The sequence below is a fragment of the Peromyscus leucopus genome, chromosome 5 (genome assembly GCF_004664715.2).
Source record: "Peromyscus leucopus breed LL Stock chromosome 5, UCI_PerLeu_2.1, whole genome shotgun sequence".
Classification (NCBI taxonomy): Eukaryota; Metazoa; Chordata; class Mammalia; order Rodentia; family Cricetidae; genus Peromyscus; species Peromyscus leucopus.
Genome location: NC_051067.1, coordinates 8,010,454 through 8,037,609, shown reverse-complemented (window position 1 = coordinate 8,037,609; position 27,156 = coordinate 8,010,454). Strand labels below are relative to the sequence as shown.

At 46.7% G+C, this 27,156-nt stretch overlaps 1 long non-coding RNA gene across 3 annotated transcripts in view; it reads left to right on the top strand.

The window, feature by feature from the left end:
* The first annotated feature begins 3,687 nt into the window (after positions 1 to 3,687).
* LOC119087992 overlaps positions 3,688 to 27,156 on the top strand; it is a 94,803-nt gene continuing 71,334 nt past the window's right edge. The window contains exons 1-3 of one of the 3 annotated variants that reach the window (XR_005091544.1): positions 3,688 to 3,982; positions 6,497 to 6,599; positions 13,472 to 13,627. This is a non-coding gene — a long non-coding RNA (uncharacterized LOC119087992). Of the gene's footprint in view, positions 3,983 to 4,128; positions 4,239 to 6,496; positions 6,600 to 13,471; positions 13,628 to 27,156 lie in introns of those variants that run through there. The other 2 variants (XR_005091545.1, XR_005091546.1) reach the window with 2 other exon arrangements.

The following is a 27,156-nucleotide window of genomic DNA, read 5'->3' as shown; positions in this document are numbered from 1 at the left end:
AGACTTCTAGAAGGCCAGGAGCAAGACATGGCCAGAGACCTGTGTGCTGAGGTATGAATGACTTTCTCTACCCCTCTCGTGACTTCCTTGGTTTGGGTGCAGATGCCTGGCACCAGCAGCACCTGAATCTCTAATGTCCACTGGACATGTCCTTTCTGCTTCACGGTAGCCCCTGGCCTTGCCCAGGTATCTTGTTAGTTGACAGAACTCTTCGTTAGTTCTCCAGCTCCTATAGGCCCTGAAGAAATGATTGAGCCATGATTTTCACGGGTTTCCTTGATTTGAGTCATGGTGCTGCTAAGGAGGAAGACAAGAGAGTGAATCATGCTGCTTCATAAAGTCGTGTGTATTCTCGAGAGTGACAGATCACTAGCTGGCAGATCACCTGCCCATGGCTGCCAGAACCTTGTGATCAGAAATCACCAAGTTCAACAATTATGCAAAAACATTTAGTCTTCTGGCATTGTTTTTATTTGAGCTAATGTGTGAAGCGTCTTCCTTTTGCCACTCTGGGCACTCCAGAGTTTCACTATCTTGTGTGGGAAGAAGCGGGTGACAGCTTTCCATACAACAAGTTCTAGAGGCTTCCTGTGACCAGAGTGACCAAACCTTCTAGAGCTGAGTCGCAGTGCCAGAATGGTAGGGGGGTGTGAATAGGGGACCCTTGTTTGCATGGTGTGAAGGACAGGGCCAGCCACAGCCATCCTGTCCTCTCCAGCTAGATGTGCTCTTCTTATGTGCCTTCTTCAGGCTACTGAAGATACCAGGTGACAATGGAGTCCAGCCACCTAGGTAGCAGACCACGGTGGAAGGGAGTGATCATTCCAGAAGACTCACAAGGGACCCAGTGGCTCCCTCACACCCAGCCAGTGTTGACGCTGGGGCTAGTCCTGTTCGTTCTGTGGCTCGTGACTTTACCATATACCTTGGCTCCAGAGCACTCAGGCAGGAAAGCAGGAGAGGAAATCAGGTGCCCTGGCATGGTGGATTGGCATCTGTACCTGGGTCTGCCTGTGGCTGGTGGCCCTTAGATTTGGAACACTGATCCCTTTAAAAAGTTCTGGGCCTAGGAGGGTCCCATTCAAATCTAAAGACCTGCTAAATATGGTCTGCTTTGGTCAGTTCTTTGATGTCCGCTCTGCATATTTACCAAGCAGTGGAGACAGGCTAGGGTCAGAGCGGGGTGTGGCCAAGAAGATGCGCTTCCAGGGGTCTGGCGCTTGGCTAGAAGGCAGCCTCTCTTGTTTTTCCTTTAACATCAGCTTGGTGTGATTGTGCTTGTAAAGCAGTTAACATAATGAGCAGCTTTGCAATTACCAGTTTTTATTATTGCCATTATTATTAATGATACCACTTACTACGTCGGGAGAAAAGGGTGAAGAGTGCAGATTAGTGGACTTGCTTCACAAGGGCTGGATCACAGCCTCATTTGCCATGCTGTAGGTAGGATACTGAGGCCTAAGAGAGGGAGAGGTTCTGGGGGTGTCTCACAGTGAGAGCATGGTTGGAACAAGTCTAGAACTCAAGATCATTGCCCTGCATAAGGCTGTCCCACAGGAGATTCCTGAAGGAGGTGGGTTTTGAGGTAAATCTTGGAGTAAGAATTGGAAAGAGGCCAGCAGGAGAGGGAGGGGAGATGGTGTGTACATGCTTGTGAGGAGGGTGTAGAGGAGGGAGTCACCAGGAGATAAGGGCTTTGGGGAGCCTGGGTGGGTTACTACAGCCTCCTCTATAGCAGAGCTGGAGGAGCACAGAGAAACTACTAGTCATGGTACCCAAACTACCCACTCGGTCACTCCTCACAGGTGCTTCCTCTTGGCACACGCAGATACGGTAGCTGTGGGCACAAAACTCATCTGCTGTCCCTGTGCTCATATTCAGTGGAACCTAGGGCCAGGGATGGGCAAGATGCTGAACACATCTGTGTGGGGAGAGGAAACTCCTTCAGTCCTCCTTTACCATTAACATCTTCTAGGGGGTTCCTAGGATTTGCCACAAGGACAACAAAGATTTCTCCTTGCCTTGTCTGGGAGCCAGAAGTCAAAATTGAGGTGCTGGCAGGGTAGGCTTCATGGGGGCTCCAGGCAAGCATCCGCCCCAGGCTCACTGTGGCTCCTGGCCATCCTTGGCTCCTAGCTACAGAGCTCCAGCTCTGCTTCCATGTTGGAGCATCCTGTTCTATGCCTTTCCCTCTTATGAAGACACTTGTCATTGGACCTAAGGGCACCTGTGTACAATAGCATGGTCTGACTCTCAAGACCTGGGACAACTGTATACATCAGCATGGTCTGGATCTCAAGACCTGGGACAATTGTATAGATCAGCATGGTCTAACTCTCAAGACCTGGGACAAGTGTATAGATCAGCATGGCCTGGATCTCAAGACCTGGGACAATTGTATACATCAGCATGGTCTGGATTTCAAGACCTGGGACAACTGTATAGATCAGCATGGTCTGGATCTCATGAGGTTTCACTGAACTACTTCTGTAAAGAATTGTTTCTAAATAAGTTCACATTCACAAACCCTGGGTAAGTATACCTTTTGTTGGGGGAGATGGGGCATTCCATTCACTGTGCCCCAAAGCAGCATGGGGATATGTTTTCTTCAGGGAGATGGGTCATAATGTTCCTTCTCACTTCAGAGTGAGGAAACTAATACTGGGACAAGTCCAGCTTGTGCCCTGGCGATAGAGTTATTCTCAGACTGGAGACGTGGCCAGGCTAGAATGATGGTTGGGGACACATGGGCATGCAGCAGGGCCTGCCACTAGACTTTATCATCTGGGAGCAGAACACTGTGACCCCAGCCCATTCAGGGAATGTTCCAGCATTGTATTGTCCAGCCAGCAGAAACTTTTAAGTGTCTGGCATGATAACCACTAGCCACATACATCGCTTCAGTTTTTGAAATAGTCACTATGTAGCTGGTGAACTATAGGGCCTAATTTTAAAATTCCACTTAAGTTCAATTAAATTTTAATGTAATCAGACCTAAGTGACTAGTGGCAGCTCTGTTGGACAGCAAAGCTCCAGAGTTTGATTTGACCTTTTCTCCTGGTCTGTTCTTCATTTAATTATTGAAAATAGATTTCGTCATAAAGAGCTAAAATGACTCTCGCTTTCTATGTATGTGATGTTTGGAGTTTGAACTTTTGGCTTGGAGACAGCGGCCAGATGGCGTTGGCTAGCTTTAGGCTCAGCACAAGAAAGAACGTCCTGCTCTCCAGGTGACAGGAGGAGGGACAATTTCCTTTTGATGCCTCTGAGGATGTCTACGTTGAGCTGGAGAGCACCCGATGGGGCAGGGTGAATCTGGGGTTCCGGCAGCAAGGTGGTAGCCTGGCAAAGTTCTTACACCAGAAGAACGGAGCAGGAGTTTGTTTACCCCTGGGGCTGCTCTATGTGACTGGGGTTCCCTCACCCAGCCCCACTCCCACACCCAGCCCCTCTCCCTCTCTGCCCCCAGGCCCCCTCCACCCCCGGCCCTACCCTTAGCCCCCTCCACCCCCAGCCCCGCTCCCCCCAGCCCTCCCCACCCCTCCATCTTTCTAGCGCTTCCTGAAGTTCAGATGAAATCTGCATTATCACAAAGCTGTCCTCACTCCCACAGCATCTAGTCCCTTTGCTTCCATACAGAGGCTAACACTGTCTTGTTTTAGAGCACCATGTTTATTTCCCCTACTGTTTAGACACCATCTTAAGTACAACGTCGTTTATTTATCTGCTGGCATGTTTTTGACCCCTCTGACAAGAGCTAAAGTCTCTAAGGAAGCATGTGCTGGAATGGCTGTTTGGGTTTTAAGCTTCAGCCACCCTCTCTTCCTTTTCTCCCTTTTCTTCTCCGCTGTCTCCCCCGGCACATATCGAGCAGCTCTGGAAACTTGAAGGTATCCGCTTGCCTGTCTCTGCGCATGCTCAACAGCCTGTACTCTCGGTCAGGAGAAAAGCAAGGTCCGGGCCCCTGCCTCCACCTGCCCAGGTGGGAAGCTCAGCCCTGTTCTCGGGAGAGTGGTGTGGGAGGGCAGACTGCTGACCAGGGTCAGGGAACAGAGCGCTGCTTGCGTGTCAGACACAAATGAGGGATTTAGAGGCATGAAGCCGGTGGTGTTGCTAGGCAACCTCTCCATGGGGCCTGAGGTAGCACGATCTGGGGAGCAGCATGGCAGCAAGGCCTCCTAAGGACAAACCTGAACTTCACCACCAGCGTCTTCCTGGAGGTGGATGGGGCAGGAAAGGTCAGCAGAGCGGTTCTGCTTCTGAAGTGTGGGAATGCTGCTCCCGTGGCTCCTTCTTCAACGGTGCCCTCTTTCTCTTTAAATTTGTGCCCCATTTGCACAAAAGAGGATCAGAAGTGCTTTTAGAACTATACACACTAGAGTAGGACGGATGAGAGGACACTGGGGCAAGGGAAAAGTCAAGGGCTGCCTGTCAGGGGAGTAGTCCACACGTGTCCGTTGGTAGGTCTGTGGGCACAGTGGGGAATAACAGTGTCAGGCAGCCATGCTTCTGCCTTGCTGTGCAATGGAGGCTGTGAGTCCAGGCGCCTGGTGGAGTACGGCTGTAGTCAGACTCTGAGCCTCCTAGCAGCCAGCAAGAGGAAGTGCAATTGTGAGCGGCTAGGTGTGTCGACGACGACGACGACGATGACGACGACGACGACGCTGTCTTAGTAACATAGTGACGGTGGCCTTGTCCTGCTGTTCCAGTGGACAGAGCCTGCACAGGCTTCCCCAGTCCTCCCCAGCCTCGTTTCCAGGACTAGTCTCTTGGCTGAGGACATGGTGCTGACCCAGAGATCCAGGCTGGCTGCCTTACTGGGAGAGCTTCAGGCCCCTTGGTCTAGCCAGCTCCTCAGGCCCACACACCTTGTGTTTTAGCCTAGGGTGTTCCCAGCACCTAGAATGCAATTTCTTTCCATTGCTGTTTGCCCCTCCACCTCCCTGTCAGAGCCCTGGGCCTATGTAATGAGCTCTTCACAACAGCATCTCATTTGACGTTTCCAGCCACACTGTGACTTGTCACAGCTTAGCCAATGTCCCAGTTAGTGTTACTGTCCACGTCGCAGGCTGGAGTCCGCCTTAGAAGGGAATCCTAATGGGAAGGCTGTTTAACCTAGACCTGTGGGTGTGTCTGTGGGGACTGTCATGATGGATAGTTGGCATAGGACGGCTCAGCCCACTGTTGGCAGCACCATTCCCTGGCAGGTGGTCCTGGGAAGCATATAAAAGCTCTCCAAGGATAAGCCTGTGAGAAAGTCAGACCTAGCCAGCAAGCACTGTTCCTCCATGGTTTCTACTTTGCTCCTGCTTGAGTTTCCACCCTGACTCCCCTCAGTGACAAACTGTGGCTTGAAATGAGCCAAATAAATCCTTTCCTCTTCCACCAGTTGCTTTTTGACCGAGTGCTTTATCACAGTAAAAGACAGGAAGCAAGAACAGGCATGTGGCAGGCAAAGGAAGCAGAGGTAGAGGCCGCTGAGCGGTTCATCCACACCCCTCAGGGGCACAGCCCACTGTTTCTGCCTTGTTATTACGACTTCTATTTGTGAACCTGCCTCACTAGCAGGCCCATAAAGTGGTTGATCCCCCAGCCCCTGGCAGCCCACTGGGAGTTGAAATTTCATTGCTTATATCAGTGAAGGGGTAGGATGGTCCCTTCACCCTGTGGAGACAGGGTGGGTGGACACTGGCATCTGGGGTCCCCTCCCCCTCCCAGGGCTGCCCTTTTGATTGTCTACTTATTTGTTGATTCATTCAACGAATGTTTCCTGGGCATGTTGGGTGTCATATGGTAACCTCTAGTCTGACCTCAGGAGACTAATAGTGTAGCTGAGATATCAACATGTGACATGAGAATTCCGTGAGGAAAGCATGAGGGTAAAAGTGCCTGTTAGCAGCAGCAAAAATAAGGACACAAGCGGGTACGTACACATGGCCCTGTGCCATGTCAAGTGTCCTGGACCCCACCCTTCATCTTCAGCACTCAACAATGGCGGTTCTCTAAATGTTACAAGCCCACCTTAACCGTACGAGCCCAGAACATACTGTTCCTTTGCAGGTTACCCAAATGGAAGCAAGAAAAGCCTCACTTTTTTCTTGTTCCTAGAGGTGAACTTCTATTCATGTGACCTAAATTTGTAACCTGGAAGGGCTAGCCTATGGCACAAGCCGTCCTGTAAAAGGAGTGCTTGCCTCCAAGAGGCCCACTTCTCCCTGAGGAATGTTGAGGGAACCTTAAGAACATAAGGGGAGAGCCTTGTGCCTTTCCTATTAATGAACATCATCTGCTCTCGGGTTACACAGCAGAGCTCTTGGATGCGTTTCAATGTTTGATCCCTCTTTAAAGAAAGCAACCGCAGCCATCCCAGGGATGAATTCCGAAATAGCCTGTGGCAGCCATCGGAGCAGGAGCTGATTGGACTGCTGGTTATCATCCCATACATCTGCCTGAGATAGAGACTTGTGTAAGTAAAAACACATTTCTTCTCTTCCAGGATCCCAGGTACACGGTGAAGGGATGGCCAGGCCTACCAGGAAGCAGCACCAGGCGCATTCCCAGACTCAGGAAGAAGCTGCCCACTGATAGCCGAGGTTTAGGTGCGTTTGATCTCTTGTCCCCGACTAGCAATGTTTGTCTTTTTACAAATGATTGAGGAGAATCTTGCTTTGAACGATTAGGGTTGTTTTAAGAAGGCCAAGCTCCATTTGAGGCCACGCATCTGGGAAGAACTGCCGCTGAATTCCAAGTGGAGTAGGGTGACGTTCCTCTCAAGACCACAGGCTTGTTCTTCAGATCTGTTAGCTGATGAGCCATAGTGTATAGCAGCTCTCCTGCAGACAGGGCATGTGTGGGGCTTTTCTGGAAAGTCAGCCTTTCTTCTTGCCTTCATCCTGGCCCTGCTTACAGGCATATCATGGCTTCCCACTGTGTACCCTTATCCAGCCTTGGTCCTGAGTCTGGTGGATACCCTGGGGAGAGGCTTCTTCTTAAGTACAGAATAATGTCAGGACACCTGGGGACACAAAATATGGGAGGTGACATTCCTCATGAAAGAAGAACGTGGGGGTGGGAATGGGGTGTGTGGGGATGGGGGTGGATGCATTGCTCAGGCCTTGAATACATGGAGAGACACATAAGCCAGTCCAAATTTGGATGCCTGATCATCACTGGAAGACAACCCACATTAAGGAAATTGAAATGCCCACCCACCTCCCTGAGACATCTAAGTTGGGTGTAGTTCCAAGACTGCTTGGGGTCAAGTCTTCCATTCCCCAGGTGGTAGCCCTGTGGCTTAGGCAATCATTTCACCTCTCCAAGCACGGATTTCCTCACCTCAGAGCCAGCATGTGGTTCGCTGAGTGTGGGAAAATCACACACATATAAACCACCGCTTGCTTTGTCTGCTGTGTGTCCAGCCCGCAGTGGCTACTGCTTCGGAGTTAGGTTCTGAGTTTACTCCTTTGTTGCTAGTGCACGGACTCCTTCCATCCTGTGAACAGCTCCCTGTGCGAACCGCTGTGAGACTCTCAGGGAAGGGAAAGAGTTCATTAGTGAAGAAAGAACATGTGAACGACAAACATTAACAATCCTGTGACTACAAACGGAAAGACAAATTATTACTTATTGATATTCATACTTAGTGAGGAACTCCACCGAGAATGTGAGATCTGTAAGATAATGATGCTCCTACCCTAATAACTAAAAATTAAAAGTCAGACAGTTTACAAAATCATGTACAGTCTCTCACAGAGCAGCCCTGAAGATACAAGGTGACTTAGTTAAAACTGAACAGTTGGCTCTCCCAAGAACCACGGTTGTTTTATCTTGGGTAGAGCAGCCGGAGGAGGAGAGAAGAGGAAGGGTAGAGGAGGAAGAGGGAGGAGGAGGAGTTGAAGAGCAAGCAGCTGCAGATGTAATGGACGTAGGAGAGCCACGGAAGCGAGGTTAGACTATGAGATCTCCAAGCCCACTGCCTGGTGACACACTTCCTCCAACAAGGCTCCTCCTCCCAAAGGTTTCCTAACAGTCAGTCCCCAATAGTGCTATCAACTGGGGACCAAATGTTGAAACGTAAAAGCCTGTGGGGGCCATTTCTCAGTCAAGCTACACAGTGGTTAGGAAAATGGAGGGAAACTGTCATACTTGGCTTAACAGTGAATGTGGGGTTGTGATCACCACTGAGTGTAGCTAAAACAAAAAAGTCCAAATCCTGATCAATAGAAACCAGACAGTAATTTATCTTCATGCATGAACAGGCTGATAGAGCTCTCCATTTTAGTATGTATTTTGCTTCCTCTCTACTATATTTTATAAAGTAATATGTGACATTCAGTATAAATTTACCAAGCACATGCATCTCAAACAAAGAATGATATGATTGTTAAGATGTAAAATAATCACATGAAAACTGGTCTAAATACTGGAATTGTCAGACATTATGAGACCACATACAGTCTCTGTCCATTAGGTCTTTTGGCATTTATCTAAGGACCTAATGAAAAGTCAGGTAACAAATATGAACAGCAGAGTTGTGAGAACTAGATGAAATGCTAAGTAGGAACACTGGGACTACAAGACAGAATAACAAACATGAAAATTTTGTTGGTGAACTTGGGAGACTGGGACTTGATGATTGAAAGTATTGGTGGAAATGATTCAAGCCGAATCAAAAAGTAAAACCAAACTTTAATGGCAAGTATTGGTTGTCAATCTGACACTTGTGGGAAGAGGGAACCTCACCTGAGGAATTGGATTCATCAGATTGACCTTTGGACATATCTGTAGGGTATTTTCTTAATTGCTAATTGATACATAAGGTCCAGCCTACTATGGGTGGTAACATTCTCTAGGTGTGTGGGTCTGGGCTGTATGAAAAAGTTATCTGAGCAAGCCAATGAGCAATATTCCTCCACAGTCTCTGTTTCAGTCCTTGCCACCAGGTTCCTGCCGGGAGGTCTTGTCTTGAACTCCTCCAGTGATGGATTATGACCAGGGAATTATAAAATAAACTAAATCTTTTGCTTTGGATCATGGTGTTTATCATAGCAGTAGGAAGCAAAATAGGACACAAGCAAGAAAGGTAATAGCAATTGGCCTAACAAACATGTATTCGGAGTTCTAGCAGAAGGTGAGAGAAAAAGGCAGAAGAAATAAGTGATGAGGAAAAAAATGTAAAACTAAGGAAAAAAACAAAAACTCAGCTCAAGGAGCATAGAGAATCCCTAACAGGATCATGACCAAATAGATGAAAACAAAAACTAAGGAGAGAAAGTCCTTATTTTTCTTTAAATTAAAAAAAAAATCTTTAAATTATCCAGAAAGGGAAGAAAAATCAGAGGTGAACAATTATAAGAATAAAAGTAACTTCTCATCAGATACAGCAGAAGTTAGCAGACAATGACACACCACCTTTAGCATGGTAAGAAAGACAAACAGATGGACAACCCTGGCAAGCTGATACTTGGTATCCACTGAAGATACTAAGAAATGAAAATAGAATACATTTTAAGAAGACAAAGTTACAGAAATGTCTCTAATGATCATGATCAGGACATGATATGAGGACTTCTAGGAGCAGGCCAGAAGTGATTTCAGAGGGAGACTTGGTTGGCTAGGAAGTAGTTCCAGGAATGAGGACCATCAATGTCACGGTTGGATATAAAGTGTCCCACACAGACACGTGTTTGAGCACTTGGTCTCCAGCAGGTGGCGCTGTTTGTGAGCACTGGAGTCTTTGGTGCGGGCTTGCTGGAGGAAGTGGATCAGTGGGATGGGCCTTATGGCTTATACCCTGGTGCCAATTTCTGTCATCTCTCTCTTTCTGGAATGCTGAGCTGTGAGCAAGCAGCTGACATGGAGCTGCCTCCACCACGCCTTTCCAGCCATGATGGGCTGCATCTTTTCAAACTAAGAGCTAGCCTTCCTTAAGTTGCTTCTTGTCAGAAGTTTGGCTACAGAGGTGAGAAAAGTGATTAGGTGATATAAATAGATATGACAACATTTACTTTCATAAAGTTTCTGAATGGCTAGTGTAGAAATAGAATACTTTTGATTTTGATATATATTTATATATAAGTTGTGATGAATTAAAGATAAAGAATATAGTCTCGAGAAATTTCTAGAAATACACTTCAGAGAGGTAGAACTAAAATGTTAATATAGGCAATGAAACAAAATTCTTCTCCAAGATACCAGATGTATAGAACAAGAAATCAAAGAGCATAAAGAACAGGGGAGGAGGAGGAGGGGAGGGAATTCATCAGTTGCATATATGGAATTCTTAAACAGTAAAAAAAAAAGGAACATAAAAAGATAGATCTCAAATTTGGTATATATAAAATAAAATATACAAGTAAATTTATCAATAGTAAATAGATTAACCATCCCAATTAAAAGCAGAGACTAAAGATGCAAGACCCAACTATATTTGCTTTATAAAAAATAATACTCGAAACATAAAGATACAGAGTAGAAAGTAGAAGATTTAAAAAATGCATAGCAAATACTGTGCACAAGAAAATGGATAGAGCTATAGTGTAGACTCTAAAGTGTAGACTTCAAGATGATGAAAATCTATACCTAAGAACCAAAATAAAGCAAAAATGTGCAGAACTGAAGGGACTGTGCGTCAACCTGATTGGATTGAGAGCCACCCAGGGGGTTAGTAAGGAAGCTTCTGGGTACATCTGAGGGCATCTCCAGAGACTGTAGCTCACAAGGGCTCTCACTTAATCATGGTTTAATCCACAGTGGATTCAATCTTTGAATGGCTTGGGAGGTGGTGGAAGTGTGGTGGTTGGGACCTAGTTGTAGGAAGTAGGTCATGGGCATGTGCCTTTGAAGGGTCTTCTAGTCCCTTGCCTCTCCCTCTCTCCTCTCCCTCTCTCCCCTCCCTCTCTCCCCTCCCTTCTTCCTCTCCTGTGGCCACCATACTGTGATGTCCATGACATTCTTCCTGGCTTTAGACCCGAAACAGTGGATCCCAGTCAGCCTCAGATTGAGGTCTCTGAGACCACGAGCCGAAATACATTGTTCTTATTTTAAACTGTTTCTCTCGGGTGTTTGTTGTGGCACTAAAAACTGATGCTGACTTGGTAATGTTTAAACAACACTGCCAATAACTTGAGCTATTTGACTGTTAGAAGCCACACCACTCAATAAACAGCACATGTTTTTCCAGCATTACTGAAGACAAAACATGGAGTAACCCATAAATAAATCTCAGCATTTTTAAAGACTGAATGCATATGCCGGGCGTTGGTGGCGCACGCCTTTAATCCCAGCACTCGGGAGGCAGAGCCAGGCGGATCTCTGTGAGTTCGAGGCCAGCCTGGGCTACCAAGTGAGTTCCAGGAAAGGCGCAAAGCTACACAGAGAAACCCTGTCTCGAAAAACCAAAAAAAAAAAAAAAAAAAGACTGAATGCATAAATATATTTTCTGAACACAATGGAATTAAGGTAGAAACGAGTGGTGATGAAATGCCTAGGAAATTATTCTAATGTTTGGAAATTCAATAACACACACCAAAGGTAACATCATGGGTCAAAGAAGAAGTCACAGAAGGAATTAGAAAATGCTTTAAATTCAATGATATTAAAAGATGACATATCAGCTATAATTCAGTATATTAGCAATGAACATTAAATGTGAGCTTTAAAATAACATTTATTAAAATATAAAATTTAAAGTGCTTAGGGATCAAATATAATAAAAGATGTGTGACTGTAACTATAAATTATTTCCAAGAGAAAACCAGACAAATAAAAGAGCCGCACAGTGTTCTTGAATTAGAAGGCCCAACTTAATTACGCTGTGGGATTTTGTCACCTTGATATAAACCTAGGCACATCCAGGAGGGGGAGGGGATCCCAGTTGAAGAGTTGTCTCCATCAGACTGTCCTATGAGCAAGTCTCTGGATTGCTTTCTTGATTGATGATTGGTATGGGAGGGCCCAGCCCTCTAGGCAAGGAGCTATCCCTGGGCAGCAGGTCCTGAGTGGTTTAAGAAAGCAGGCTGGGCAACCGTGGGGAGCAAGCCAGTAAGCAGTGTTGCTCCATGGTTTCTGCTTCAGCTCCTACCATGCTTAGTTCTGCCTTGGCTTCCCTCAATGATGGACCTGTGACTTGAACTTGAAAGTGTAAACCCTTTCCTCCCCATGTTGTATTTTGGTCACTTTTTTTTGTTTTTGTTTGTTTGTTTGTTTTGAGACAGGGTTTCTCTGTATAGTTTTGGTGCCTGTCCTGGGCCTCGCTCTGTAGAGCAGGCTGGCCTCGAACTCACAGAGATCCGCCTGGCTCTGCCTCCCGAGTGCTGGGATTAAAGGTGTGTGCCACTGCCACCTGGCTTGCTCAGTGTTTTATCATAGCAACAGAAAGCCAATTAGGTCAGATGTCAGTTCTCACAAACTGATCAATCTTAAATGATACTCCAAGGTATTTTCTTTGACAATGATTTTAAATATTGTTTTCTTAAGGTAAAGAAACAGGAGTTGTTAAAGTGGTATTGGAAGCAGCAGGACAAATACAGAAGACCTGACCAGAAGGACTATACTGCTGCAGCCGTCAAGATAGTGTGGTCTTGGTGACAGGGCACATAAATAGATAAAGGAATAAAACACTTTACACATACACTCACAAATATACGGTCATGTGACTTTGACAAGGGTACCTAGTGAATTCAATAGTGAAAGAATAACTTTAATAAATGGTATAAATACAGCTGAATCTCTATTAAACAAATGGGTATTAATTAATATATATTCCCACTTCTGACCATATATAGAGTCAGTTTAGTGTGAGTCATTGCACTGACCTAAGATAATAAAATTATTAGGGAAGACAGGATAATTTTGACCTTGGAATGGAGAAGACTTCCTAGAGAGGTTACGGGAAGTTCTAGCCAGCTGAAACAGCTGGATAAACGGTCACAATTAGACATCCCTGCTCGTGGGACTCTGCTAAGAACGTTCAAAGCTAAGCCACAAACCTGCCAACAGGTATGTCTGACAAAAGACTCCCTTTAGAATATAGGACGGATTTTAAAAATTAAACAAATGACAAACATCCCATTAAAAGTGAGTGGAATGACTCGAATAAAAACTTCGTCAAAGAAGATGTACAAATGGCTGGTCAGCGCACTTCTGAAGCCAGGTCCTTCTGAGGAAGGGAGGCCTTGGCAGCTCACAGTCTGGGAGGCTGGAAGACACATGGGAAGTCCCACTGATGCAGTGTCTGGTGAGGGCCTCTGTGGTGATGTCAGATAACGAGAGAGAATCATCACGGCAGGAACGTACGCGAGGGAGAGTGCATACGAGAAGACAGAAAGTCAGAGAGGAGGTCAGACTTGGTCCTTTACAAAAATTCACTCCCAGAGCACAGCCCACTCACTCAGTGAGGCCAGTACGGAACCCACCTGAGGACAAGGCTCCTGGGACTTAACTATGTCCCACTTGGATCTACTTCTTATAGGTTCTACCATTTGAAGACCAGGCTTCCAACACAGGGACCCTTCAGAACAAGCATAAACACAACAGCACATGAAAAGGCGTTTGACATCTTTAAAGCAGGAAGCAGGAATCCAATTACAGTGAGTCACCACTGGACACTGGCATGACCTTGGCTGAGGTGAGGAGATGATGCTGGAGGTGGGGCAGGGTTTGGAAGAACTGAATGCCAGTGCATTACTGGTTAGAGTGTAAAGTGGTATGACAACCCAGAGAAACTGGCATTTTCTTAAAAGTTAAAAATATACATATCCTGTGACCCAGAAATTCTAATCCTAGATATTAACCTCGGAGAAATAAAAGTCAGTTTCCATAAAAATCCTTGAATAAAAATATTCACAACATTCTGAAAGTGGGTCAAGCATGGTGCTACGTGCTTATCATCCAGCACTTGGAAGGCAGAAAGAAGAGAAATTGAGAGTTTAAGGCCAACCTGAGGCTGCACAGTAACTTCTAGGCTAGCCTGGGCTACAAAACAAAACAAAACAAAACAAAACAAAAACCCCTTACCTTCAAAACTCATGGGGCTGGGGTTGTAATTCATCAATAGAGCAGTTGCCTAGTGTGGCCAAGGCTTTGGGTTTGATCTCCAGCACAACAAGTAAAAACCCTCCCAAATCAACAATAGAACAAAAAAGCAAAAGTCCATCATTGAAGACTGCATAAACTTGCTAAGGCATGGTCGGGGAGCAGCGTGCCAACACATATAGCAGAATATGTGGGATGTGCAATGCCATGGATGCATGCCAAGCATGTGAATAAATGAAGCTGAATTTCAAAGAGTGCATTGTTAGGTTACCTAAGAAAGGCTAAAACAGGGAAATATGTGGTGGCAGAAATCAAATCAAGACTGATTCTTAGGGAGATTGGGAAGCCGTTGTGGGATGTTGTCTTGTGTTTTCATGTGTTCATTAAAACTGAGCAGAGGACCAGAGACACAGGCCAGTGACAGAGCCCTGGCCTAGCATATACAAGGCCATGTGCCCTGTCCCCAACACTGCAAAAGCAAGCACACAGTCAAAACCAGTGCATTCATCTTATGTAAATTCTCATAATAAAAATTGTGGTGTAAAGGTCATTTTCTTTCACTGACCTTCAAATCACAGGTAACAAATGTGATGGTATATTATTTCAGACTACTCAATGATGGAACATTAGCTTTTAAAAAATGACTGAAGTTTATTTTGCGTGTACGACTGTTTGCCTACATCTATGTACATGTGTGCATCTGGTGTGCATGGTGCCTGTGGAGGCCAGAAAGGGCATCCAATCCCCTGGAACTGGAGTTACAGGTGGTTGTGAATCGCCATGTGGGAACTGGGAACTGAACCCCAGATTTCTGCAAAAACAAGTACTCTTAACTGTGGAGCCATCTCTCCCTCCCCCAAATTATCTTACAGTGGGGGGAAATGCCATGAAAAATCTATTGGAAGAAACCAAACTGAAAACATTCAGTGGGAGCTTCATGCTGCAGCAGCACCTGCTCACAAGCAGACACCAGCTCCTTAGGATAAGCCTTCAGGGAAGTCACTGGGCGAGAGAGACGTGGGTCACCCCTGCCCTGGGCTTGGTGGCAGCTGTCATAGTGATGTCCACAAACACAAGCACCGCTGTTGACTGTCAACTGTCTCTTCTGAAGCTGGAGTCCCTGAGATGATCATCACCAGACTTCAAAAGCTGGGAGTTGTCTTGGTTATCTCTCGCAGAAGCCCAGCTTAGCCTTCTCTGTGACATCAAAGTCGCCTGCGTTGCACAATCATCAGCCATGATGGTGTCCAGCAGGCTCCCTTTGGAAGGTTTGCAAGGAATCAGAACCAATGATGAGTCAGACTTACTCGGGACCCTCTTGCCCACCCTCTCTCCCCCTCCCCCTGGCTCAGCTCAAGAGTCCCTGGATATAGTGGCAAGAGGTCTCTGGCTTGCCTGGCTGTGGGCCTGGCTTGGCTCTGCTGTGCTGAGACTTGGGGCTAAGCTCCCAGCCTGCCGGTAGGAGCAGCTCCATTAGGCTCGGCCTGGGAGAGCAGGGCTTACCCATGTGTTTATATTTATTTGGGTCACTGGTGGGAATTTTCATTGACTGGGGAGTGAGTCTGCACTCCTTTCTTGAACTGCCAGAGCATTACCAGCAACGGTCAGCTTTGATGCTGGTCTTCCATGTCCCCATCCATTTTCTGGTATGCCCTCCTTGTCACTCTTGGGTTTTAGATGAAAACCCACTGTTTGTTCTGCTTTCCTGTGTCCCCTGGAAAGCATTACATTCTAAAACAGTGTGAATAGTGACGTGTACACACTTTAAAAAAAAACTGAGCGCAGTAGATGAATTAATGGTAGACAGAACGGAATGAAATGCCGCTACCTAATGCTATGGCTCCGTCCTGGTGTGCATGTGGTTGCTTCTCACTGCCATGACTCACTACTCATGCGCAGATGCGAAACTTCAGTCTGATTTGGACCCTGGAGTTGGGCTTACAGATGGAATTGAAGACCCTAGCTTTTGTAAAGCTGTTTTGGTTTTCACTTTTATTTTTAAATGTAGTGAGGTCCAAAGCTTATGTCCATTTAGCTGACCTCTGCAACAGTAAGAGCTATTTTATAAGGCAGCTGAAGCAGTGAAAGTTACCAGCAGAGCCGGGTAATGTAAAGTATTTATGAATGGATGTGCAAAACCCAACCCGGGGGTGTAAAACGTGGGGCTGCGCTCAGGCAGAGCTGCTGATGACTCAAGCCTTCTTTGCAGTAAAGCATAATTCATGCTGCTGTTAGCCCTTAAAACAGGAAATAATATACCCATTTAACTTAATCACAATTTATATTACATGTGCATATTTCTAAACAAATGATGTAGATGGAGAGTTTGGTAGCAATAATATTTATGAATTACACTTTTAGTTAGCAAAGGAAATGTGTGACCTCTTACATTTGCTTTGACATTTGAATTTGGTGTTCAGTGTATTTGACAGGCATGATGGATTCTCATTAGCTCCGTGTATAAACAGGAAATGCTTCCTTGGTGAACGGTTATTAATGCAGGGCACCCCTGAATCTGAACGCTTGGTTGCTTATTCTGGTCCAGACTGTGACATTTAATTTCTCTCTTAAAAAAAAAATAGTCAAAGCAAGGCTTTAATTTTGTAGATAGAAAACCTGAGCAACGTGAAGGCCGTGCTCAGAATCCAGGAAATGGCAGATGAGCAGTAGCAGGCGAGGCGGCGGCTGGAGGCGCAGGGGAAGGCAGTGGTCTTGGTTGCAGACAGCCCCACGTGGACCTGCAATTGCCTGCCTTTGTTTCCAAGTCAGATAACCTACAGGAATTAGAACATGACGTGGGGCAGATTGGAGTAAGCTCACACTTAACCTTGACCCACAGAGGGGATTAAAGCAGTTCTTGCAAAATGGGAGTCAGCACAGATTTTCGTACAGTGGAAGGCAGTTGTTGAATTTTGTGTTTTCAGCTGAAACCTGGCCCTAAGCAGCAGTATCACACAGCAGAAGCTAGGTTGCAAGAACCAAAGTGTGTGATTTCTCTCCAGAATGAGAAGGGCCCTGGGCTAGCTGCCCACCACAGGCCCAACCTGTCCCCAGATAGGTCTGAGCAATGTTTAGAATCACGTTTGAAGTCAGAAACCCAGAAAGTGAAGCTAGCAGGCCCTTTATCTGCCTTTTGGGTCTTCAGAGAGGGGAAAGTAGCAATTTTATTGTTGGAGGTCAAAGTTTAAATTTAGTTTATATCGGATTACCCAAATACGCTTTTGTTGAAGTTAGAGTCTCATGTGCAGAGAGAATGGAACTGTAATAAAAGCGAACAGGGTGAGAAATAACACCATTACAGATTAACTCTTCACTCTAGACCCCAACATTTAAGAGCCATAACCATCCCACAGGAAGGAACCTCACAGAACAACACCCTGTCAACCCCACAGCTACCCATCCTGGCCCACCACAGCCTTGCTAGGTCTTACAGCACTTAAACTAGATATTTATGAATGAACTTGATTTTGTCTGTTATGTTAAAAATTGAATCCCACCAGGGCCAGGCTGTGTCTGTTTCCCTCGCTGCTGCACCCCAACCCTGGCTTATAAGGGGTGTTCACTGATGGTCTGTGGGACATATAAAGGGGGGGGGTCTTGTGAGCAGAAAGCAAAGATTTCATAAAACTAAGGATGCTAATGCTAAGGAAGAAAGCTAGGCCCTTTGGGCTTTGTTCTAGAAGAAGCTGTGGTTATTTGTGGGTTCTTTGGGAGAAGGAAGGTTGGGAGGCAGCTTGAGGCCATGAAAGAGGTCACACCTGCTTTGAGGGCTGAGGGCTGAGTCAGGTGTGCAGCTAGATTGAGGGTTGGATTGTAAGGGCCCTGTTATGTCTGCGAGGTCTGCCTTTACACATCCTTATAGGACCGTCTGTAAGCTGAGCAGAACAAAGTGAATCCTTGTAGGTATGGACTGAAAGTGGGCAGGAGCAGGGACATGAGTCTCCTGGGAGTTCTTGTGAGCCAACACTGAGCAGGCCTGTCCACTTTCTCAAAAGAATGAACATTCTGAGGGCTGGGAGGGGGACTTGAAGGCAAGGGTGTGTCTCTTTTCAGAGCTGGCTCTACTGTGCCCATGTGTCTAGAATGTGAGCCTTATCAAGACTTGTCTGAGCTGTAGACATCCAGTCACCCTTGACTAAGGGAGGCTCTGTGGGAAACCCACAGTCCTCAGTCCCGCAGACACCACAGGTGAAACAGACGGATTTCTGCGCCTCCGATGACAGAAATTTGCAAGTCAGTTGCTTTCTTCCCCGTGGAAATGGACATGTTCACTGCCCTCTTAATCCAAATGCTGCCTGGGAAGGATTGTATGCGTGCTGTATTCTCCTGGACTCTCAAGGCAAACCATTGTTTATCAGTCTGGTAATGCCCATATGCCAAGCTTTGCCTCTCAAGACCTGGCAGTGAGCTCTGCCTGCTGCTCAGCCCCAGGGTCAAAGTAGAGAGCAAGAGATGAGCTAACTCCGCTTTCGCCTCCCACCCTCTGAAGACCAGAAGCTTCCGCAGGCTGCAGCGTTGCTGTGAACCGCTGCCAATGCCTCCTTTCTCGGTCCTCCTCGCTCCTTCCAGGTGTCTTCACATCGAGCACCCTGTTCATGCTGCGGTCTCCCCTGGCACTGCCCTAGTCCTCCTGGGAGGTCTCACGAGGAAGTCCCCCGAATGTTCAGATCTTATCTGCCTGACACCTGTGCGGATTTCCTCTCTGGTCTCTAAGGATGTTGGGTATTTTGTTTCACTCCCACTCATCTGTAAGCTCCTGGGTAAAGGGCTGTGCTATTCCTGAACCACATCACAGTGGTCATTGATTAGTCTGTTTAGTGGTTAAGCATGTCCTGAGTGTCTATAACCACTTTCCCTCTTCCAATAAACTTTATATTTTGGGGTAATTAAAGATTTTTCTGCTTATAAAATGTTATAAAATAATGTTTTATATTTTAAAAAGCAAGCAGCATAGAAATCTATAAAGAAAAGGTCACTAGCATGGTGGCACATGCTTTTAATCCCGGTACTTTGGAGGCAGAGGCAGGAGGCCAGGCTGGTCTACACAAAGAGTTCTAGGCCAGCCAAGGCTACATAGTTGAGACCCTGTCTTAAGAAAGAAAACGGGAAGGAAAGAAGGAAAGAAGGAAGGAATAGTTTGTAAGTGAATCCCTCCATCCACTTCCTTTCCCACCCCCAACTGCCAGAATCAGTCAACATAAAGTTATTTCACCCATAGCTTTCTTCAGGAAGTCATGAACAAACTTAAAAATGTATATGTGGGGGGTGGGGCAGGTGTTTGCCCATGTGTTCCCCTCCCCCTCCCCTCCCCTCCCCTTCCTCCCCCTCCCCTTCCCTCTCCCTATCCCTCTCCTCCCTCCCTTCCCCTCCCCTCCCTCCCCCTCCCCCCTCTTTTTGTGATGCTGCTCTCAAGCACATCCTCCTGGTCTTGACACTTCTCTTTAACACTGTCATAGGATGAAATGAGGAAGAGTTTCTAAAGAAAACCTCAACTGGGGCTGTGGGCGAATTCCAACCTCAGGACCATAGCAATGCTGCTCCGGTACTGTGATGTAATGATGTCTAACAGGACACGTTCAAGGAGAATGCACTCTAATGTAGGGTAATCTCAAGGGGGAAAGTCCACCATGGCGTTTTATATTAGCCAGTATAAACTGCCATTCATTCCTCCTTCCTGGCTGCTTCATAATGTATATCCAGTGGCACAAGAACAATGCCATTTACACATCAATTGATGGATCTGATTTGATTTTAGTGTTTTCCTCTTCTCCTGTGTATGGAACATATGACTAAATGGGACACTGCATGGATTTTATCTCTTTTTTTTTTCATTGTCATAATGAAAATTTTATTAGATTGAGTTTTACTTGGCTATATTTAAATATAAATAAAAGCCTGCAGGGAAAAGCTAACATTAGAAACTGCTCTGCAGTGAAATCTAGGATTAGATTTGCTTTCTTACCTAGGCTTCTCTGTAAGTTTGGGGTTTCCAAAGAAATAACTAACTTAGAGTGAGGAAAGTAGAAATACAAATGAAGATGTCATCCTGGCTGGGCACACTGCCCATTAGGAGTTGGGGACATTTTCAATGAAAGCCTTCTTTTTCCCTGTAGACTTCAATATATGTGGGCCAAACCGGGCCAGCTCTGAGGCGGCCTCTGACTCTGGCTTTGGATTTCCTCTTTCCACTTCACCTTGGCTGTAGTGTCGATGCTGATAAGCAAACTTCTTCTTCAAGGCCTCTGCTCCAAGGGCAGCAGGGTCAGTAATATCCACATCCTCCTCTGACCTGTTGACTGACCGTAGCTTCATACCATTCATGGCATGTCAGGCATCTTTGGGTGGCTCTTGGTCAAAGTCTTTCCAGCATTGAGTTTTTGCTCTCTTTGTTCTTTAATCAGATCGAGAACAGACAGACATACTTCAGTGGAGCATCAATGGGGGTGGTGGGTGGGAACAGACATACTGAAGTAGAGGGTCAATGGGGTGGCAGGCAGGGGCAGGTGGAGGAGGTGGTGGTGCTGATATGAAAAAACCTAAGTGGCCTGCACTGGGGCTCTGTAGGGCAGCAAGCTTATTCTTCTGAAAGGCCTCCTCACTGGCCAGGGTTGTCTTGAGACAAGTTTGGAAAGGAAATGAGCCTGCTTGGGGCTTCTCAAAGCAGGGAAGGCCATCCTTGGGCAGTGGGGGGCTTGGACATGATTTCTGCCCTGAGTCAATTGAACACTCTCCTTCTATGGCTACTCATTCAACATCAGCAAAAGATGCCACCACATCCTCTGCCGGGTGGGTGGATGGGGCTCCATTCTGTTGCCTGGCTGGTAAGCTGAAATTGAACTCTTGAACATTGAATCAGAGATAAATTGATACCAATTTTCCTTATGATACTTTGAGATGAGCTATGTAGTTTTCCAGACCAAGGTACCAACTGCATGCTGACTCCAACTGAACCACCATCCTCATGAGGCACTTAATCCAGCCCAGCATTTCCTGTCTTCCCAACCTGTAGTTCAAGTACTTCAGGCCTCCATGGCAGCACATGGTCCACGGAGCATACTCTGCTGCACAGCAGCCTGCACCTCCCCAGCCACTCCAGGATTTGATCTTTTAACAGATGCCATTAGCTATATTCTTATCACTCCTTAGCAACCAATGAGAGCTCTTTCGCCCACATCCTCAATGGAGCTGGGGACTCATCTGTTTTAACACTGTTAGTCTGCTGGTTCAATTTTGTTGTTCTGCTTCCTCTTCCCCTGGATACTGGTAGTGTTCTGTATATTTTCATTCTTGTCAATGTCCATTTCCCCATCTTTAAACTGCCCTCAATGCCCTTGTCTATTTCTTCCATTTTTTCTTGGTGATTTGGGGAGGGGGATGGCGCAAATCCTTGATCACAGCAGAATGCAAAACCTCTGGCATGTGTATATATGACAAATACTTTCTCCCATATATTGTTTAACTTTGAGCATGACAAATATAGCTCCTTAAAAATTTAGGACCAATTAAATTTTAAAATATTCAAGCCCCTTTCTTTTGAGGACTTCTAGTTTTTATGATTCAGAAAGCCTCTCTTCATGCTTATATACACATTCTTTTAATTTTCTCCTAATGTTTTGTATAACTGTAAAATGGCTATATTTGTATATTATCAATAAATACATTTATATTATATAGAGAGTACAATTGTCATATAATTATTTTATGCAGTGTGCAGAAGGACCTGGTTTTATCTACTCGATGGTGTCCTTTCTGCCCTGTCTGCCGGTGTTACACATGACTAGGTTCCTGGCCCTGGCTCTTACAATGCTGCCTGTGAGATAGGCAGAGCTACTGTCCCAACAGGTGCCAGGTATCAGCAGCATGAGCCCTGGTCCCTGCCCAGCTCAGCATTTCTTCTCTTGCTGTTCACCAGGGAAGGGGAAAGGCTTTGGATCACAGCTCAGACCTTTTCCCCATTCTCAAAGCAGCAAATATCTTTTAGCTTAAAACAACAACTGAAGAACCAAATTTGTATTATGACACCTACAGACAATGTCCTAAATCACATAAATGACTTCTGCCAAGGACTGCAGAGCCCTCCTTAAGAGACCCCGGTGACAGGCACCCTTGTCCTGGGAGGCTTGGGAGCTGTGACACCTGGCTTGCTTTTCATATCTATTCCTGGGCTGAAATTTCCCTTAGGCCAAGCTTTAGCCTACAGCAGAATTTTTTATGGCTGTGATCTAATCCTCTAGCTAACCCTGGTTTATTTAGAAACGCTGACACAGCACTAGCTCTGGTGAGTCAGCTGGGACCACTGGGTTATTTATGACCCCCTGATGCCAATAGGGGATAATTCTCAGTTAGTGTATTCAGTTTCTGTTGGGACAGGGGTCCCACTTTTTCCCCAGGGTGACTGTGGAACCTCTTGCCCAAAACTTGAGCAGGTTGTGGGGTTGTGGGGAGGAGGCTGCCTCAGAACAGCTCGAATCACAGTAAGTTACAACCAAGGTGGGCTTTTCATCTGGGATTGCAAGAGCCTTAGAAACAAATAAATATTTTCATCCCCTATTTTATCTCTGGGCAGTGATCCCAAAAGGCGTCTTAATTCTGCTCTGTGAAACTCAGGAGAAAAGCTAAGGGTGACCTAATGTCCCCTTCCTTGTCCACCTTTCTGCACTTACTGTTTTGTCCAGGGCTACTAGAGGCAGAGGGAGTGGGGCCTGAGGAGCTGCTCCTGGTAGTCAGGAGTCAGGCACAACTTGACTCCAGGGCGTCCATGGGACAGGACAGTGAGTGCGACAGATGCCCATACCCAGTGTATTCAGTGTCTAGATAGTGGGCTGTTGGGTCCCAGGACTGGATTGGGCTGGTGGCAGGAGATGACCAACTCTTGGTTTGCTTGGCATTTCAGGCAGAGCCTGGGAAGGGCCCAAGGGCCTTGTTCCCTTACTCTTGACATTCTGTTCTGGGTGGAAGTAGAATCTGACTTCAAAAGAACATGGAGATAAACTATTCCTAATGTAAACTTACCATTTTCAACGTTTTAAATATATAAAGCACATTTGTGTTAAAATATACATGGCTCTGCAGCCAGGATCTCCAACTCCAGATCCCTCTCATCTGCCCAACACAAACCCATGCCTGCTGAATAGTAGAAGCCCACTCCCCTGGGGCAGACTCCTGCCATTGTAGAAGAGGGGTTTGGAGGCTGAACCCCGATGGCCTCTGGATGGCCAGAGGTTGGCAGCTGTGATCAAGTGGCAGACTAGGACATGAGCGGGTGTGGGGGGGGTAATGGGGGTGGTGTGCGTGCTTGGCTCCAGGGCCCATGCTCATAACCATTTCTGTGTCTTTATTGATAAGCTCGGGGGCTCCTGCACTGATCCCCAGGCCAAGGGGGTCGTTCCAGGAGCACCAAACATTGCTCTGAACTCAGCCACAGCAGCCAGACCGGCCCCACCTAATTTGAGGCCTTTGAAGTCAGTGATGTCAAAGCTAGGCAGCTGTGTCTTTTACCAGCTTTTATGAGGCCTATCAGGATGATGGAGGCACTTAGAGAGGCAGGCAGATAAAGGCTGGCTGGACCCGCCTTGATAAGGTGGCCTGAGATGGGGTGACACTGAACCCCAGGACTGCGGTTTCTGTGTGGGAGTGGGCGGGATTTCTGGCAGACTGGGGAAGCTGTGAAGACAGGCTGGCGGCCCTGGGATTTAGTGGTTTAGCTTTGTGGAAATCTCCAACTTCAAGGACTTCCCTGTGATGACTGAGCTTGGCCAGGCTAATTAGGAGCGAGCTCGGTGGAGCTCTGGAAAGAGGATGGAGTGAGAGTGGGTGAGGGATGCCCAGGGTGGCTGCGGGGAAGCTGCTGTTGTCACTCCTGACAGGTGAGGCTCACTGGGGACCAGCAGGACAGATAGCAGGGACGGTTCTTGGGGGGGGGGGCACCTTCACACAATTTCTCTCTCATGGTTCCCCTTCTCAACAGTCAACTGGGCGTGGGGGCAGGGACCGACTTGTGTGACCCTTGAACTTAGGGCTTGGCTGGGAACTGGCACTCATCTGGTAAAGGCCTGTGGGCTTACAGTGAGGTGAAGAGGCAGCCATGGATGGGAGCAAGCATAGCGGAACTGCACAGATGGGCTCCTAGGCTTCCTTAGCACAGTCCCCATAGGGTCGGCACCTGGGGGGAATACGTGCCTACTGGCAGAAGTATAGGTTTGGAAAAACAATGTATTCTCAGCCAAACCTTTGGATGTGAGGAAGATCCTCTTATTGTCTCTGCCTTAGAGCCAAGAAAGGTTAACCAACTGATCTGAGGTCACACAGACAGTGTGATTGAGCTCATGTCTGCACAGAACCAGGGGAAGTGCCGCCTGCACTCAGAAGGGCCTGAAGCGGGTATAGGTTGCTGGGGACAGAGCTTGGAAGGCAGGCTCTATGTCAAGTAGCCGAACAAGGCCACACCATCCCTGTTGTGGCAAACAGAACAGGAGCAAAAGCAGGTTCAGCAGAAGGTCCGAGAACCAGGACCTGGGGAGGACTTTCTGAGAGCTGTGGGCAGGGTAGGGCCTGAGAGGGAACGGGTTCCATTCAGCCATACACACAGAAAGGTTGTGTTCTGGCCATAAGAGTCCAGTGATCTGTTTGGGTTAAAATCTTACCTCTGCTAACGTGTCCTTGAGTGGCTTCTTAACCCCTCTGTGCATTTCTTCATCTGTGGAGACATTAACTGTGCATATGGCATACAGCTGTCTTGGGAAGCAGATGAATGAGCTCCAGTCTTTAGCTGGCTTTCCTCAGGGTCATGTGCCAAGCACTGAGCAGAACATTTCCCAGAGTCCGTAGACTTTCTCCCACTTGACTGGGCTGAAGCTGGTGGGGAAGAATTTGACTGGGGAGGGACAGACTGTACCCAACACACAGCACTGACGCCCTTTCCCTCTGGGTAACGTGAGTTGGCTCTGGAAGGTGAAGCCAGGTGTGGTCCTCTCCTTTGAGGATGCTCACGGGCCAGTGGAAGACAGTTGACCATTCATTCATCCCTTCACACAGCCCCATTTATTGAACATCTGCTTTGTGCCAGGGACCTTCCTAGGTACCGGTATCAGAGCAGACATGGCATAACAGGACATTTAGCTCCTGCCTTCAGGGCCGGAATGCTAGGCTGCAGGTTTACGTTACTAGAGTATCATCAAGACACATTGAATTTGGAGTGAGCAACCTGTCCTTCATTCCCTACTTGCCAGTCACACATCTTTCTGGGACTCTGAAATCAGATGAGCCTGGGTCTGTATCTCAAAGAAGTTTTTCCAAGAAAATGAGCAGCTAATGAACAGACAAGAAGCAGCTCAAATCTATATTTTCAAAAAGTTTCTGTTAACATGGGAAGATACAGGTTTTGCTGTGCAGGCTGATGAATATTTTTAAATTTAATGATGCATTTTTATCAGAGTCCAAGCACAGTCATACAAAGAGCGTGGACCACTGTTGTTCTTGGCGTGGGTAAAGCAGTCCTTAGACTACAGGATGAAAGCACAGTGCAGACTTGTGCTTTGGGTGACATCATCTACATGACCTTTGTGCACCTCAACACTGACCTGTAGGTGGTCACCCATAGCACCCATGTGGCATGACAAAGCCACTGTGGAGTGTATCACCATTACATCATGAGTCTGAAGCAGCCATAACACAAAGCAATGGGCTCAGACCGTGTGGGACCCTCGTGTTCACTGTGGGTTTTGACTTTGATGGTACGCCCAGAATCAGACCAACCCCTCAGGCACATATGTGACTGGAAATGCCATGGAGCGGCTGCCAAGCGCATGCATGAGTTTCCGAAGGAGAACTACACTGGGAGAGCGGAGCCATTGCAGTGACCGATCTGACCAATGTGACCAAAGCACCCGTGCAGGTGGCCTACTCAGGTGACAAGACAGTTGAACTTGCTGTCATGCGGTGAGATTAGCCCCTCAAGGCTTTAAATAGTGAGGAAACTGAGAAGTGGGTTGCAAATTTAAGAAGAAAAAGGGAAAACTAAAGAGCATTGTGATGAAGTAAATCTTGGATTGAAGCCGCTTTGAAGCTGGGTTGTGCCTGAGTCTCAGTGACATGTGGGTCCCCTCCAGCCACTTCACCACTTCTAAATACCCAGAAAACATCTGCAAGTTTTAATCTTTAAGAAATGACTTTTTATTTACAAATCGTGATAATTCATTTCAAGTGTCAACATGATAAAATCTAGAAGTGCCTGGGAGATGGGCCTCTGGGCATTGCCTGGGGCGGCGGAGGGGGGCGGTTTATCTTGAGTAGACTAACTGAAGTGGGAAGACCTCCCACTATGGGTAGTGCAATTCCCTGGGCTGGGATCTAGGAGAAAGTGAGTGAACTCAAGCATTCATTGCTTTCTGCTTTCTGCTTGTGAATGCAATGTGATCAGGCTCTAGCCACCCTGGCTCAGTCCCCACCCTCCCTCCCTGACAAGATGAATGTTACCCTCAAAGTGTGAGTCAATATATGCCCTTCCTCCCTTAAAATTGCTTTTTATTACAGCAAAAAGTAAAATAAATAATAATAAATAACATTATTTTAGACCAGCAGATATCAACCCATGGTCACGACCCTCACACGGGTGGCGTATCAGATATTTATATTATGATTCATAGCAGTAGCAAAGTTACAGTTATGAAGTAACAACAAAAATAACTTTACAGTTGGGGTAAGCACAGCATGAGGAGCTGTATTAAGGAGTTGCAGCATTGAGAAGTTTCATAACCACGCCTTTAGATGGTCCCAGTGCTGGGAAGGTTCAAAATCACGCCTTTAGATGGTCCCAGCGTTGGGAAGGTTCAGAACCATGCCTTTAGATGATCCCAGCATTAGGAAGGTTCAGAACCACACCTTTAGATGGTCCCAGTGCTGGGAAGGTTCAAAATCACGCCTTTAGATGGTCCCAGCATTAGGAAGGTTCAGAACCATGCCTTTAGATGGTCCCAGTGCTGGGAAGGTTCAAAATCATGCCTTTAGATGGTCCCAGCATTAGGAAGGTTCAGAACCATGCCTTTAGATGGTCCCAGCAGTAACTGGAGCCTTACTGTGCTTTGATTAACTTGAACTAGAATCAGGAGATTTGGTCTGAGCCAT